Genomic DNA, 14,592 nt, shown 5'->3' on the forward strand with positions numbered 1-14,592 from the left:
TTCAAAACTATTATACTCTGGTATGTTAATGCAGGTGGAAATTTGAAAGCTTCCTGAATTTATTAATGTTTTTTCTTACTTTTTGGGGGGTGAGAGGTATTGGCTGGAGAATACATATGGGTCAAACTAAATGCTAGAAAATATCTCAAGGAAATTTGTTTATATTAAGAGTAGGGATTTGCTTTGGCTACCTGGGTATGCTGGTATAGAAGTCACACTCCACTTCTCCCATGATCCCCCACATATCCAGGGTTCAGGCATGTATTTTATAATTAACTGCATTTTTCAATAGCTGGTAAGATATTGTATATTAGATTAAACAATCAATGAATGTGTAATTCAGTATCTCTTCCCAATGCACAGAGCATATATTTATAGGACTAGAGGAATTTCAGCTCTGATTCTTCTTGCTTTTCATATTCATTCTTATTGCTTCAGGTGGATACAATGATGTTTTTGCTAGATCTAAGAAAGTCATTTAGTTATTGGTCTGATATTTACTTTTAACTTGCCCCAGCATGCATATAATTACATAGATACAGTCCTTGATACTCACTAGTTGACAACTAGAGCAATGTTGGAGTGAGTAGAAAATACTGGGGGCATTAACACAATAAAGGATAAAAATCATATGATCATCTTAACAGATGAAGAAAATGCATTTGACAGGATTCAATACCAATTGATGATAAAAATTCTCATCAAAGTGGGTATAGATGGAACACACCTCAATATAGTAAAGTCCATATTTGATAAGCCTACAGATAACATTATACTTAATGGCAAAAAGCTGAAAGTTTTTCCTTTAAGATCGGGAATAAGATAAGGATGCCCACTCTTGCCACTTGTATTCAACAAAATATTGGAAGCCCTTACTAGAGCAATTAGGCAGGAAAAAGAAATAAAAAGCATACAAATTGTAAAGGAAGAATGAATACTCTCATTACCTATGGAGGACATGATTTTATACACAGAAAACTATAAAGATTGTACCAAAAAAGTATTAGAACTAATAAACTAATAAATAAGTTTATTAAGGTTAAATATCAATATATAAAAATCTGTTGAATTTTTATATGCTAACATCAAGCTATAAGAAAGAGAAATTAAGAAAACAACAGCACTTACAATTGCATCAAAAAGGAATAAAATACCTATAAATAAACTTAACCAAGAAAATGAAAGACCTGTACACAGAAAACTGTAAGACTATTGATGAAAAGAATTGAAGAAGACACAAATAAATGGGAAGATACTCTGTGCTCATGGATTGGAAGAACTAATAGTTTAAAATGGCCATACTACCCAAATAATTTACAGATTCAATGTGATCCTTATCAAAATTGAAATGGCATTTTTTCACAGAAATAAAACAAAGAATCCTAACGAAAGATCCTGATTAGCAAAAGCCATCTTGAGAAAGTAGAGCAAAGCTGGAGGCGTAACACTCTCTGAGTTCCAACTATATTGCAAAGCTATGGTAATCAAAATGGTATGGTATTGGCATAAAAACAGACACATAGGCCAATGGGACAGAATAGACACCCAGAAATAAATCTATGCTTATGGTGAATTAATACAGGACAAAGGAGGCAAGAATATACAATGAGGAAAGGACAGTCTGTTTAATAAATGGTGTAGGGAAAACTGTACAGCCACACACCAAAGAATGAAGCTAGACTACTGTCTTATACCTTACATAAAGTTTAATTCAAAATGGATTAAAGACTTAAATGTAATACCTGAAATCATAAAACTCCTAAAAGAAAACACAGGCAGTAAGCTTCATCGGTATGTTTTGTTCTGTTTTGTTTTAGTTTGAATCTGACTCCACAGTCAAGGGCAACAAAAGGTAAAATAAACAAATGGGACTACATCAAACCTTAAAAGCTTTGCAAAGTGAGGAAATCCATCAAAGGAAGGAAAAGGCAAACTACTAAATGGGAGAAAATATATGCAAACCACACATATATATGCAAATCACATATATATATGCAAATCACACATTGGATATTAACTTATCATAAGTATATAAAGAACTTATATAACTTAGTAACAAGAAAAAATTTAATTAAAAAATGGGTAGAGGACCTGAATAGACATTTTTCCAAAGAAGACATACAGATGGCCAATGAGCACTTGAAAAGACACTGACAACACTAATCATCAGGGAAATGCATATCAAAACCACAATGAGATATCACTTCATGCCTGGTAGAATGGTTATTATCAAAAAAAAAAAAAAGACAAATAACGTGTTGGTGAGAATGTGGAGAAAAGGGAATCCTCATGCACTATTGGTGGGAATGTAAATAGTTGTAGCAACTATATTAAAAAAGTATGGAGTTTCCTGAAAAAATTAAAAAATAGAATATGATCTACAATTCCATTTCTGCATATTTACCAGAAGAAAATGAAAACAGTAATTGAAAAGATAAATGCACCTTTATGTTCATTGCAGCATTATTTGTAATACCTGAGATATGAAAACAACCTAAGTGTCCATTCATGGATAAAGAAGATGTGGTATACACACACACACACACACACACACACACACACACGGAATACTGCTCAGCCATAAAAAGGAATGAACTCTTCCCATTAGTGACAACATAGATAGACCTTGAGGATATTCTGCTAAGTGAAATGAACCAGACAGAGAAAGACATGTAATATATGATTCCACTTATATGTGGAATCTAAAAACAAAACAAATGAATAAGCAAAACAAAAGAACTCATAGATACAGAAAACAGATTGTTGTTTGCCAGAGGGGAGGGGCTTTGGAAGGTGGGTAAAATGAGTGAAGAGGATCAAGAGGTACAAACTTCCAGTTATAAAATAAGTAAGTCCTTGGGGTGTAACATACATCATGGTGACTATAGTCAATAATATTGTATTGCAAATTTGAGGATAAGAAAGTAAATATTAAAAGTTCCCATCACAAGAAAAAAATGATTTTGTAACTTTGTATGGTGACAGATGGTAACTAGGTTGACTGTAGTGATCATTTTCCAATGGATGCAAATGCTGAATCATTATGTTGTACACCTGAAACGAATACAATGCTTCATACCAATTATACTTTGGTAAAAAAGAAAAGATAACATTAGGGGCATACATTAATGGATTGCATACCTAATACTCAGGTTTATACCTTAATGAAAACAAAATACTTACCCACTTAGGGGGATATGAATGGGTCATCAGGAAATGCATAGGTCATTGATGTCGTGGGACACATGTTTCAATATTCATCATCATCATTATTGCTATAATGGTCATCTAATATTTGGAATGCAGAAGCAGATCTGGTTGTTTCTTTGATACTGGGTAAAAAATGTTTTCGCCTGCCTGCTTAACAATTCCATGTTAAGCAATCTCTCTTTTTTTTTAACATGCTATATATAAAGCAGTGTTCACTCATGCTTGTAGAGCAAGGACTGTATAAAATTACATATGGAAAACATTTCTAGCTATAGGAATTATAGAACTTGTTAGTCAATGATTGTCAGAGAATAATATGTAGAATGGTATATTTGGAAAGCGTGACTTATATAACTTCTGGAAAATGGATTCATTTGGAGGCATACACTCCCATTCTCTACTTTCTCCTTCATTTGCATCTCTGTGTTGCATCTGTTTATTCAATCACTGCTTTATAATAAAAACATGTGGTGTGAAATATATTTTTTTATGTAAGGAACTAAGAATAAAGGGAAAGGAAGACTAAGAAAACTAAGATGAAATTGGAAATGAGGGAGGGATACAGAATAAATGCCAAGGATCCTTTCTTTGCTAGAGTAGCTGACTTTGATCATCATAACAACCAAATCAAAGACAGAATGTCTTCGTAGTTATTCTTAGACTATATATAATATTTCTCTTTTCAGTATTCCCCTAAAAAGCAGGTGACTCACAGCATCCAACTAAAATTTCTTAGTCTACTTTCTGATCAGCAAATTCACAGGACATAGGCTATACAACTAACCATAGCATAATGGGATCTTCATGATCGTGCCCTAGTCTGTCTTTTGGGCTTTCCCCCTCACATTCTGTTCATATTCCAGTTGAATGGAATTGTTTGTCTTTCATTGAGTGCACTTTATTGCTCTGCCTTCTCACACAGTCTCTTCTGTCAAGGGTGTTCTCTGACCCCATCCTCCAAGGCTGAGCCTAAATGCCACTTGCTCCATGAAACATCCCAGAATTACCACAGCCAGCATCAACTTTTCCCAATTCCTCACTCCTACCACAGCCTTGTTTCTCTCTTGTTTAGGGTATTTATCCTATTACACTTTCTATTGGTAATGCATGTACAGATTTTATCATCCCTGTTTGAGTAATTCACCATCTAATTCAATATTTTACATATAATTGGTGTTCAGTACATGCTTTGTTGAATGAATGAATGAATGATAAACGACTGAATGAATTTTAATAGGTAAGAGTTGAGATTTTCCATAAACTGAAGTGGTTTGGCTTTCTCCCCAACTTGGAGTGAGCCATTCTTTTAGAGTTGCATTTGATTTTAAAAACAGAATTAGGGGACTATAAAAATAGCCTGCAATGAGTTATTTGAGCAGTCTCACTGTTTTTTAAGAGTGGTAATGTTCCTTTTATGATGCTTTTCATTTACAGCATGGCCTTACAGCCAGCTCTTTTTTGAAACACAATCCCATTATTACAGCTGCCTTTTGCCTCAAACAACTTCCCACAACATTAGAGGTATAATATTGCAAGAATAGCTACTGACAGAGAGGTTTCTGGTTTGCAGTCAGGGGGATACAGGATGTCAAATTGCTCATCATTTCTGGATCTGAAGGGAAGTAGTTTGAAGATTTTATTTTACCTATGTGGTTCCAGCCAACCATGTCATGGAAAACATATTTCCCTATATAGAACAAGGAAATGGCTTGAATAATTCTCACCGTTTGCTGAAATCCAAACATGAAATAGGCTTGATTTTGTTTTATTTTATTTCTCGGGATGATCCAAACAGAAAGAATGCATATAAGAAGAAATAAAAGGCTCAAATTCCTTTTGAGAGTTTGTTGTTGAACTTTAAAAAAAAGAAAAAGAGTTTTAAGTGTGAGCCTTGAAGATTTTTCTCTGCATCTGGGGGTTTAAGCTGCTTGGGGTACAGGGGTAGATTTAGGCATGCTGGAGGGGCTGGAAAGAACAGTGGATACAAGTAGCAAGTGCAGAAAAGACTGGATGCCAAACTGAAAAAAAAGGCAATACCTGTGTTTAGAGTCCTCTTGCTCCGTCTGTGGGCACCTCTGCCCTCTGGGCCTCTTGGCACCATCCCCTCCATTTAAAAGGACTTATTTTCCATCTAGTTCCTTTGAGGTCAGATTCCTTTTGTCTTCCAAGATAGGACTATCTTTTATCTGATAAACCAAATTACAATAATTGGATATTGTGAGAAAGTTAAATGAAAACCCAAGAACTTGTCTTTGCCTCCTGGGCAAGTAAAGAGTGTGTTTGCGTGTGTGTTTATGTTGCTGTTAAGGACTGGATGGAAAGAGCAGGGGCTTTAGATTTAGTCATTCATTAGTTTATGCTTTTATTCTGTCATGCACCTTCTGTGTGGAGCTGGTTATGTTAATTATCTTCTCAGACCGCCTGTTGCCCCTTGCCCCATCTGTCAGACTGGAAAATTATTGTAAGGATTAAATGAGCTAGCAGGAAAGGGCTGAGTACGGTTCTTGCCCTATGGTAGGGTCTCACTGAGCACTGCTTTTCATGGTTAATTTTATGTGTGAACTTGACTGGGCCAAGGGATGCCCAGGTAGCTGATAAAACATTATTTCTGGGTAAATCTGTGAAGGTGTTTCTGGAAGAGACTGGCATTTGAATCAAGAGACAAGAGTAAAGAAGATTCACCCTCCTCAGTGTGGGTGGGCATCATCTAATCTACAGAGGGCCCAAAGGAACAAAAGAGAACAAAAAGGCAAAGAAAGAGCGAATTTGTTCTTTGCTTCAGCTGGAGCTCCTGTCTTCTGCTTCTTGAGCCTTCAGACTAGGGCTTATATCATCAGCCCTCCAATTTGTGGGCCTTTGGACTAGTACTGGATTTCCTAACTTTCCATCTTTCAGACAGCAGATAATGGGACTTCCTGGCCTCTGTAATCACATGAGCCAATTTCTATATTAAGTCTTTATATATATATATACACCTATCTATATCTATATGTATATATAGTTCTATATCCTGTTGGTTCTGTTTCAGTGGAAGCTAACATGCTGCTTCTCTCCACTTCTCTCTGTCCTTCTTAACAGAGGCCTAGTGTATCTTGTCCACTTTCTCTTGTTACAGGTACCCATGTTAGAAATGGCACCTCCTTGCTTAGCTATCAGTAGGAGTATTTTTGCCTCTTAGATCACACTGTACAAATAGCCAACTACTCTTCTCTCACACATAGGTCTTTTAAGACATGATCTCTGCACTTTGAAGTTAAAAAACACCAGATATCTGGACTTATTGTTGGAAAATCATTTCTATGATAATGAAACTATTATATCTTTTTTTGTATGTACAAAAGATCAATGTAAATGTACAATTCTTTATAATTAACTTTCAACCTATAGCATATTTCCTTATTATAATAATATTGTAGATATCCAAGAAGAAAACAGAAAGGTATGAAAAACAAATGAATAAATGGATGAAAGAGCCTATCCCTCATTCTTTAAAGACACAGCAGTTCAGCTATGGTAGTGATTGAGACAGCACTTAGGTTCAGTCACATAGTATTTATTCTGTAAATAAAGAGGCAAAAAATAATAAACTCCAGGTCATGTGACATGGGGCAAGTCACTTCATCTCTGTGGATCTGTACTTCTTCCTCCTTATCTGGATCTTTGAGGTTTCTGAGTTCAGATAGTGAAACTTTGGTTTAAATGGGAAGAATTGCCCTAATAAAATATATATGAGCTACTATACAGCACTCAGGTTAATTTCCTAACTTTAATTACAACCCAGCTTGATATGCCCTTACCCGTGTGGGCACCTTGCATTACCCCGTGGTGTGTCTGCCTGTACTGCTGTCCACACTGCAGCAGTGACCTGTGAGGCCCATTCCTGGCCCAGGCCCACCTAGCCTTCCAAAGCAGTGTGAATCTAATTGTAACTCCTTCCCTTTCAGGCTAGACCCAGGGCGTGCCTGATGGCTTAACAAGCTGCAGGAACTGAGAGGCTAGATCTTGGAAATAGCAAGGAAGTATTTACCCTGAGTGGGGGAAGATCCCTTCCATGCTTCATCAGCAGGTCACCCTCCCAAGGGTGATCTGAGGACTCTTGGCCCTTTCTCCTGTTAATATGGCAAGAAACAAAACAGAAAAAATTCCTCAGAGGATCATTCGTATAGTTAAGGCTTTTGCTCAGCTACATAAATGTAAGGTATTCATTCATACCTTATAGCACTCAATTCTAATTAGCCTTTTCATCTGATTTTTAAGATATGTGCAGTTTAGAAGTTTGGGTCTACATCTTTCTAATAGACTAGGTGAGTGGAAGGACACATTCTTCCCCTCCTCCAACACATATATTAAAGTATACTAAAATAATTTTGATTTTATAATTAGTCTTGGAACAAATAGTGGGGTATTTACAGATGATAGATGCACAGAGGAAATGTAAAGTTAGAGCAGTGGGCAATAGTTGAAGGTCAAACAGTTCACACCATATTGGATCTCTGTAAAGACTGGAGCTAGTGTGTTGAAGGGAATCTGAAACCTAGTACCACAAAGGGATGATATCCTGCTCACATCAGTATGGATATGCTGGTGTTCCATTTGGTTGTGGCATCTACTGTGCGGTGTTGGAGCTCTTGTACTGGTTTTCAGAGGAAGTACTGGAGAAAATGAGGGAGAGGAAATTGTTGAAGACATAATGGTTGAAGAACTTCTCAGCTTGAATGAAGGCATGTATCCTTACTAAAGTTAATGGAGCTTATCAAGTCCTGAAGAAGACACCTAGAAGCAACTATTCATTTAGATAGATCATAAATAAGCAGTAAATCATTAAAACAAAACAAAAGAGAAAAGTGGCCAAAGGTAGATTGTTTAGAAAGGAGTGATCATTAGAATTGTAGACAACTTCTCATCTACAACCATAAGTTCCAGAAATTAAGTTATATACCAAAAGTGAAGAGTTATAGAGGTGAGGAAGGGAAGAGTGAGATTCAATAGGCAATGATGAACAAAGAAACGGGAAACACATTATAAAAGAAATATGAGAAACGAAAAGCATAGCAGGATGATTTATAAACAAGGTAAACCTGAAATACCAGAAAACAATAACATGGAAGATGAACCCAGGAGATCAGAAATAAAACTTCTAAGGTCCTTGAGATGTTCAGGAGGAGAATGTAAATATTAATTTACTACAGACTTTTCTAATTTGAGTAAGCAGAGTAAAAATTTGAATCCCACCATGAAAATAGTAGTAGAGACCAAGTTGAATAAAGAAAACTTCATCAAAAGGGTAAAAGGAGATATGTAAGTAGGTTCTACCTTTTGCTCTTATAATCAAAACTGCAATAAATATCCCAGTACATGAGTCCTAGTTCACATATGAAAACATTGTAATAGGGAATGTACTTAGAAGTAGAATTTATATGTTATAGGGGGTATATATTTTTAGCTTGATTGGATATCATTAAGTTGATGTCCAAAGTACTCTCACATCTATGGGTACAGAATTCCTGCCTACCTACATTCTTATTTCTTTCTTTCTTTTTTAATTTTTTCTGACTTTTTGGTATGAAATGGCATCTCATCATTGTTTTAATTTGCATCCCCTGCTTAGAAGTGAGGTTGGGTATCTTTTTAAAAATAGTTATTGGCCTATGGGCTCTTTTTATCCTTTGCTTATTTTTCTTTTGTTTGTTTTTATATTTTGAATCTATATATATAAATTCTTTATATTTTCTGAATTCCAATCCTTTATCAATTAGAGGCATTGTAAATGTCTACCCTCAGTCAGTGTCTTGCCTTAACTTTCTGGTTTTAAATTCTGAAATAGCCAATCTTAATTTTTCCTTTATAAATTGTTTTTGTGTTTTGATTTAAAAAAATCATTTCATACACTGATATCACAACTTTACTCTGTATATTTTCTTATAGCAATGAAAAATTTTTATTTTTCCTGCTTTGGTGACTTGACTCTTGGTCTAGTACTCTCTTGATACTTCTAGTCCCTTATCCCATGTGTTCATCAAAAAACCCCCACAAAAACAAACAAACAAACAAACAAACAACCCATCCAGACTGAGAGCAGAGTCCGCTTTTGCCCTGAACCCAATATGCTAAGAGACAGAAGCTACTGAATAAAATTGTTTTAGTGTATGGTATGAGATAAGACTCTAAATTAATACTTTTGTAGATAAAAGTCCCTTTGTTTCATTACCATTTGTTGCATAATCCCCATTGAATTGTAGTGCCACCTTGTTATATGTCAAGTTTCTATATAGGTTTTGGTTTCATTGACCTATTGCTCTTTCTCTGCATAAATAAAAAGTTTATGTCTTGAAATCTGATATGGAAGATCCTTCTCTCTTTTTGTTCTTTATCTGAATTAACTTTGATATTATCAGACTTTCCTCTTCCATATGAGTTTTAAAAATCAGTATACCTAATTATACATAAAATCCTGTTGGTAGTGCCTTCAATTTATAGACTGGCTGAATTTATAGACTTCATGTCTTAACAGTCATCTTTTCATCCATTAATATCATACATCACTCTGCATATTCAGGTCCTAATTCATGTCTTTCAATATAGCATTATACCATTTTTTTCTGTAAAAATCTCTTGTACACCTTTGGTGTTAATTGCAAGTAATTCAAAGTTGTTATTTTTGTGGAGGATACGATTCCTTTTCTTTTAGCTTTCTAATTGATTACTGCTAGTGCAGGGCTGGCTTCATGGGCAAGCAACTAGTGTAGTTGCTCAGAAGGTGGCCCTACACCCAGAGTTAAAGTTCTGTGGGGCCTGTCTTGAGATTCTTAATAATTTTACCTTTGGAATTGTGTTTTAATAAGTCAAGCCTGGTAGAAAATAGAGCTTGTATCCGGAGCTTAGATGGCTCACAGTGCATGCTCCTGCCTTGCCTTTCTGCCTCTTTATGACAGGTGATTGCCTGGTGGCATCCTTGCCATTGCTTAGCTACTGCTACCACCCTCAGCCCCAGGTGGGGCCTGGATGTGGGAAGAATTAGGTCTTCCCTTGCACATTGAGCGTTGAATTGCTGGGCAGGGATCTGAAGTGCTTCTGAGGGTCTACACTCTCCATAGGAGTATCCACATGCCCAAGAGAGTAAGACATTATAGCCAATAGAAACCATAATCGTAGGTCAAAAAAGAGACTGCCAAAGAAAGAAGCTTTTTTCCCCTTGTTTTTTGAACAAGGAACCCCACATTTTCATTTTTCACCTGCTGAGAAAATTATGTAATCTGCATGTGCTGGTGCTTGGGAATGCTATTATTTGTGTATATTGATCATTTCTTAGTACTCACTATCTCTTCCCACTCATAATTTTATGTTACAATGGGTATGTGTAATTTCCATACACATTCTAAGATGAAATTTTGGTACCCATTTGAGAACACCTCCAGGGACCAAATGCTTTTTCAATAATTTAGTTCATCTGAACACATCAAAGCCTGATGAAATTTGGACACATTTTACAAAATCCTGCTATTTCAGAGGTGTACATAGCTCAGACACAGGGATCAAAGTGACTTGTTTAAAGCTAGCAATAAGGGGCTGTTCTTGTTCCTACTTTTAGTTGAAGCAGGACTCATATGCTATTTTATGTTTCAAGGCAAAAATGAAATCAGCGCTGGGAAACTTAAATACCCCAGGAGAGCACATTTATCATGCGTTTCTCACAACCCCAGTTTTCTCCCCACCAGCCCCTCTTTAGGTGTCCAAGGATTAATGAATTAGTGCTTGAAAATTATTTATATTTTCTTGTATGAAAGTGCCATAAAGAACAATACACATAGTTATTATTTAGAGTCAGTAAACTAAGGTTTTGGGACCATAAAGCATATTTAGTATATATTTTTCCACTTCTTAAGGGAGTGTTCAGAGAAGAACTAATTTATTGAGCTAAATATCTTTGGATATATTTTCCATACTTGTTTTATATCCCACAGTACCATGTCAAAATATAGCCTGCTTCACCTCAGACCTCTGTGGGAAGAGGTACATGTGAATATATAGCACAATTCACAGCTAGAAATGGGGAACAGTGTGTGTGGCCTCATTCTTGACCTCATCTCAAAGCCCATTATAGACATTTTTGAGACTGTTCATTCTTGAAATAAAAAAGTGTGGGACTGAACCTTGATTCCAAAGACTGATAATATTCCTTAGCTTGTTTTTGTTGTTGTTGCTTTTTCAAATTCAGAATTGGAGAGGACATTTTTGTTGATTTCTTCATTTTCACATACTAATATACAACTTTTATCTATTAGTAATATTGTTGATCTAGCAACAAGCAGTTGTATTCTGGGGGTACTGAAATACCTCTCTATCTTTTCCAAGAATTATATAGGTTTTGTCTGATATGTAGCATTCCATAATGAGAACTTTAGTCATTTATATTACACTTAGCTGGAAATGTTGCTTTTCTTATTCTAATTTAACCACTGCCTTTAGGGGAGGTTGGCACACTAAACCTTACCTGACCTTTATACTTCAGGGTAAATGGTTTACCAAATCCTTCTCAAAGAACATGTTTAATGGATGAGGGAGTGAAAGTGTTTCCTGGGAGAATATTACATAAGTCTGTTCTAAAGGGAGAGAAAGTAATAAGGGTAAGATAGGTGAAAGTAACACAAAACACCAAACAAACAAACAAAAAAGATAAAGCTAGGTCATAGATGTTAAAGGCAGGAATCAGTTATCCATTTCACAATGTTGCCTAAGTCTCCAAAATTAATAGAAATTCCTGTTGTCCCTATTTTCTTTTTAAAACTTGCTTCAAAATGATTCTAATGAAAAAGATTTAAGGCAGAAGTACTTGACTCATAGGCAGCTAAAAAGTGTAGAGAACCACTTAGTAATTTAACAGCAGAAATGGTAAAAACAGAATCTCTTACAACATTACTATGAATAGCCATCATTGTATGTTTCTCTTATCGTATTATAGATATAGACTGCTAGGTACAACTTCTGGAATTCATCAAGCAACTTCAGCCTCTGACAGAAACATGGGAACTAAGGTGCCTAGAGGCCACCAGAATGAACATTTTCCTGTCATCTGAAAGAATGATGCCTTACTAATGGTGCTGCAAGTCCATGTGGCCATGTTGAGAGGAAATTCAGGAATCGAATTAAAAATTTTGCCTCATTTTAAGAGAATATTGTTTGCCCTTAATGCCCATAACATGATTTATTTCAGATTTTTTTCCTTTAAACTATGGACGCATGCCCATTATCAGCTTTAGAGAAATGTGTTAGGCACAATCTCCCTGGAAATACTGAGAACATATGTGATCCAAGTCTATAGTAGTTTGGGGGATTTAAGTTCTGCTCAGATTTCTTGGATGATGGTTCTTTTCTTTATTCTTACAGTTTCTGTTGACATTGGCCTTTTTGTGTAATAGGAAAATTAAACTGGATCTGGAAAAGATAATAGAGAACTAGGTGTTTAAATCTTTGCTCACATACTTATAATGATTATTCTTTATAAAATTTCTTTAGAAATGTAACCTCAACCATGTCTTTATTATTAGTCATTTACCTCAGATTTACTGTGCAGAAGGTTGGGCTAAATGACATTCAAGGATCCTTTCAGGTCTAATGTCTGACTTAAAATATTAAATCTGAATATAGACTACATATTGAGTACTCTGTGATCAAACAGAATTCCCTCATTGTTAACCTACAACTTAGTTTAAAAGTTAACAGAAAATATGTTAGAAAATGTTTCTAATCTCAAAGAAGAAAATGTCTATGTTTCATAGGGAAAAAAGCATTGGCTAGGAAAACCTCAGACATATTTTTTTTTTTAGCTCTTACCTTGTCTTCTTTTCCTCAGTTTAAGGATAGTAGATGGAAATTAGAAATACCCTCCTATGAAGCCATAATTCATAGTAGACTTTGAAGTTTTCCAAAATACAGTAATCTTTCCAATGTTTCTGTGTTAGATCTGATAGGCTTGGGTTGACCAAGTTATAATTTACATTCTTAATAACTATCCTGGATAGTTTATATATATAAACATTCTTAATAACTATGTTTGAATTCTTGGGGAAGAGATAACAAGAAAATAATATAGGAATTTCATTAATCAGTATTTAAAATTTTACTTCTTGGTCAATAAATTCCATAAGCTCTATCTTCCTTATTGAGTAAAGCAATGGCTGTGAACTATAGAATTGAAATAAAGGTCAAAATAAATTTTGGGTAAATGACTTGGGAAGTATATGAGAAAACACACTCAATCATATAGCATTCTCTAGGCAGAAACATAAAACAAGCTTAACATATTGGTGAGGCAAAGAATAATAGAGAGTAAAGATGGAGACCATGAATCACCAGAAAATTATAAAAGCAATCAGAGGCATAAAAATTATAAGAATCAGAAAGAAAAACAACATTTTTATATGAAAGATCCTCAGATAACACAAATGAAATATTCCAAAAACAGAAATAAGAATTAAGACCTGGAATTAAGAAATACGTCAAAATATATTTGTCCCAATTTAATCAGTAACACTGAATTGACTTACTAATTATTATGTAATGAGTGCATTGCATGGATGTACCTTTAACAAATTTTTTTTAATGTTTCTATTTATTTTTGAGACAGAGAGAGACAGGGCATGAGCAGGGGAGGGACAGAAAGAGAGGGAGACACAGAATCTGAAGCAGGCTCCAGGCTCTGAGCTATCAGCACAGAGGCTGACAGAGGGCTCGAACTCACAGACCATGACATCATGACCTGAGCCGAAGTCGGACGCTTAACCGACTGAGCCACCCAGGTGCCCCACATGGATGTACCTTTTGTACTCAAGGCAATCTTGCTTTCTTGTGGTTCAGAGCAATAGTCTCAGCTTTTCTATCATGATATGATCTAATAAAATAGAGAAGAGACTGGACTGTTTCACTGAAACTATGAATTTATAAGAGATTAAATTTGACTCTTCCCAATTAAGTTAACAGGGAAAGATAAAATGTATGTTTAAAATGATGATATTGTATATATACAACTTTAATACATGGTAACCTCTCTATATCATATTTTTTAAAAAAAAACTGAGTGGTAAATAAGGAAATCCTAAAAGGAAAAAATAATCATCTTGGAAAAAAAATTTTTTAGAGACTGAAAGATTTAAGTGTAGTTAACTAAAATCCAACTGTGTCTGCATACAAGGAAGACCAAGTAAGCAAGAAAAACTGGATATTAAAGGATGAGCAAAAGCATTGTAAGGAAGTACCAAAAAGAAAAAAAATCAGGGTGGGAAATTAAAATTTTAATACTAAATTGCATTAAATTTAGGTGAAAAAGCATTAAAAAACATGAAGGGAATTTTGTAAAGGATGAATTTACAATGAAGATCTATGTGC

This window comes from Lynx canadensis, chromosome B2 (genome assembly GCF_007474595.2).
Source record: "Lynx canadensis isolate LIC74 chromosome B2, mLynCan4.pri.v2, whole genome shotgun sequence".
Lineage (NCBI taxonomy): Eukaryota > Metazoa > Chordata > Mammalia > Carnivora > Felidae > Lynx > Lynx canadensis.